The sequence below is a fragment of the Lathyrus oleraceus genome, chromosome 1 (assembly GCF_024323335.1).
Source record: "Lathyrus oleraceus cultivar Zhongwan6 chromosome 1, CAAS_Psat_ZW6_1.0, whole genome shotgun sequence".
In the NCBI taxonomy this organism is placed as follows: Eukaryota; Viridiplantae; Streptophyta; class Magnoliopsida; order Fabales; family Fabaceae; genus Lathyrus; species Lathyrus oleraceus.
This window is the reverse complement of record NC_066579.1, coordinates 3580547-3584133: the sequence shown is the minus strand read 5'-3', so window position 1 is coordinate 3584133 and position 3587 is coordinate 3580547. Positions and strand designations below refer to the sequence as shown.

Below are 3587 nucleotides of genomic sequence, written 5' to 3'. Positions count from 1 at the left end.
TCACTTTTGTGTTACAGTGAGTAGAAATCCCAATTTACATTATTTCAATGTCTATTGAATTAATGGCATTGTTGTATGCTATTTAAAGAGAACATATTAAACACTTGATGGTGAAGGTGCTTTTATAACTCCTAGTTCTGTTCATCTGAAAAAGTTCATTCTATGGTGGCATCGTCCAAAATAAAAAAAAGATGAAGACAAACTTGCTCGCTGCAATTTGAGCTTTTCGTTTAAAAGTCTAAATTCATTTAGAAAGATGATGAATCCATTTGAAGCCATAGATCTGAAATCATCACGATATGGGAAGAACCGGATATAAGAGCATGAAGATGTGAGTCAAATTGATCAAAAGGCAAAGGAAAAATTTCCTCATTCATTAAATGGTTTTGATGGCATACCAAATGAATCGTCAAACTCATCTGCTAAATATACAAATTCTAAATCAATGAAAGAAGAAATTAAAAGTATTTCAGTAGATAGCTTAAAAGCATTGCAAGGTAGCAATGGTCATAGACATGAAGATCATGCAGCTTTTGTAGACAAAAAACAAATTCAGAGATCATTACGTGGAGAAACTACAATCTGACTTTATCAGTGAACAACCATTGACCATTTTTTAAACATGACAGCAAGTTCAAGAAAGCCTCTACTTCCGAGGATATTAGAAACGGTGCAGTTGGGAACATTCCCTTTCCTTGTGTGAACAACATGAGCAAAGAACGTAACCGGCTTTCATATTACGGCAATCATTATTTGGGAAATTTTACACTAGTCTCTGCAGATAAAGGTTCAAGTTCCATTTGCCTATCCAAACAATCTTCAAGCATTGTCTACCCACCGTCGCTCAAACCAAGCCCAAAAAACCGCTGCAGCAAATAAGCCGCTTTCTCATCCCACTTTCGCTGAGATGATAAATGAAGCAATCACAAACCTGAAAAGGAAGAACCGGTTCAAACCAATATGCTGTAACAAAATTCATCAAAGAGAAACACGAGGATTCACCTCCAACTTACCGGGAATTTTGCATTCGAGGATTACTTCAAGAGGCTTTTCAATTTCAATAAGGACAAAGATGGTTACTGGAAGTGGTTGGCTGGTGACTTGGCCTCAGGAGCACGAATCCAAACCGTAGCCACCAATACTCATCACTGAAGCATCAACCGCCCGCATTACCGTCCAAGTCAAACAAGTCTGAGAAGAACGCTCACCAAGTCATTAAGGTTCCGTTTCCCTGCAAATGCAACAACAAAACCGGTAAGTCCAACAATTTACCACGGTACAAAATAACACCAGGACAACACCTCAGCTCATTTCCGCAATTTGCCAGTTATGGGATTCCGCTAGTCGGCCACTTTCTTTTTTACACCAGAAGGAAAATGTGAACCGAGATGATGGAAAAGGATTCACAAAAGATAAAATTATCAGTTGTGTTCCTCAGAAAAAATGGTGTGGTTACTTCAAATAAAACTAAGTATTATTCTGTTAATCCGAGCGCTACTTGCTTCAGTTCACAAGTTTTGCAGGAAAAATTGGATTTCCCTACGGTAACACAGAAGATGTTGATTCTTAAATCTGCTTATGGAAACCAAGATTATATTCATTCTTTATTCGAGAGAGTTTTGCAGGCGCATGATAAAAATTCAAATGAATATTAATGAAAAGGAACTTGGGAGTAAAGATACTGAGCTGGAGAATCTGGAAAGTAATTCTTCGGTTGCTAGGGACTGCATTTCAATAGACACGAGTACCACTTCATTGGCTAATGAAAGCGATGTATCCAATCCTGATGTAGTAATACATGAAGCTTCATCGTTATCTAATGATGCAGTTCCAATCACAAACAAAGTTAACCCACTGTGTTCGGACTATTTTCTTTAAGCTGTGCCGGATAATCAGAGGGAATTGGTGCCTGTCATACCTTATCTTCTAGTACCTATGTAGATTATCATATTAACAACTCTTTAGCTACCTGTGACAGTGGTTTTGTGCAGTGCCAATATAAGATTGATGATAATGAATTAATGGAAATCCAAAGAAGGCGTTTATCAGATATAAGTGATAATGAACGTAAGGATCAGATCTTCTCTGTGAATCATAAGCAGGCTTTCCATTCCCTTGCCAAGCAAGAACATGCTTTTTCTGGGGCGATGGCTGGAGTATGTGTTAGCTGTTGTCTGCATCCTGTTGACACAATCAAGACAGTCATTCAATCATGTCATGCAAGTAAAAAAGGAACACATGGAGATGAAAAGCATACAAAATTGATTACAATAAGTAGAAGACTCAGAATGCTACTGAACAATAGGAATATGGGCGTAGGTAAGGACGGCCTTTCAAATCCTGTCGGGGGTTAGTATCAAATGTTGGATCACCCCTTCAAGCAGGTGGTCCTCTTTTTCCTCGTGCTGATACGGATATGCTAACAAAGATGAAACTGGCTCGGTTACAACACCAACAGCAGAGGAATGCTAATCCACAGCAGCAGCGTGCAATCTTGTGTTTAATCACACCTGGCTTAATTGACCGGTTAAATGTCATGAAGAACTTCATGTTGATTAGCTTATCGACACACCATCCTCACACATCCAAACTGAAATCACAAAGAACCCAAAACCGAGTACACCAACAAGGCCGTGAGAATCGAAACCAATGCTTCAATTTTCACTGCAGTAAAAAACACAAATTAATTAGTAAAAGATGCAGAAATCCAGAAAATATCCCAATTTGGCATAGAGACAAAAACAAAGGAGAAAGCACATGCTCAGATTACCTGTTCCAAATCCAAACATCAAAGGGACCAATCCGATACTGAGCACAAAGAAAGTGTTTTGCAGGAACGCCTCTTTTGAATCCAAGACACCAATTGAAAACCCTAATTTGTGAGCATAAAAAAGAAAAATCAGTGAGAACGAACAGAGAAATTAACGGCGAGAAAAGTTTCAAAAAAGGAGAAACCCTAATCCCAAAAATCAAAGTAAGAACCAGTATCGGAAGAAAGGAGGAGGAAGACTCGAGCTCACCTGATTCATTCTCATCGCCAAAGGTGAGATTCCTGCTTGATGTCTCTTTGAAACTGTGGATTTATGCTTGTCTTTTGTCTAGCGTTGTTGAGCATCGGAGTTTGATTGGGAACGAGATCGAGAAAGATGCGATTGAGAGATTCGTTGAGATTGAGAGTGTGAGAGAGATTCGTGGAGAGGTTGTCGCGGAGAGATTGAGAGAAGTGAGCGAAGGTTGACGGTGAGGGAGGAGCGCGAGATAGAGAGAGAAGGACGATTGAGTTCTGTCTGCATCCTCACCTTTTTCTTTTTTTATTTATTTATTCAACTCTTTATCCCCTTTTTTAAGCAGACTTTTAAATCCCTTTAAGTGAACGTTTAGTTTTTTAAGTGGTCATTAACTGTGGTTTATTGGTACTAGTTTTTAGTTAAATGCTATTTTAGTATTCCCAAATCCTAACCTTGTGAACCCAACAGCCAGGCGGCTGGGTTTGATTTTTATTCATTTTCCTGGTAGTCCAACAGACTTTTTTATGTTAGTTCTTATTCTAATGTCTAATATATCTTGGTTTACATATCTAAAATAGC

The 3587-nt window shown here is 38.6% G+C and overlaps 1 long non-coding RNA gene across 1 annotated transcript; it reads right to left on the bottom strand.

Moving 5' to 3' along the window:
• Window positions 1–341: 341 nt before the first annotated feature.
• LOC127116937 (uncharacterized) lies at window positions 342–2880 on the bottom strand. Its single transcript, XR_007801756.1, has 4 exons — window positions 2771–2880; window positions 2270–2664; window positions 1014–2181; window positions 342–902 (listed from the first exon to the last, which is right to left on the bottom strand). It is a non-coding gene; the product is annotated as an uncharacterized LOC127116937 (long non-coding RNA).
• Between the last annotated feature and the right edge of the window lie 707 nt (window positions 2881–3587).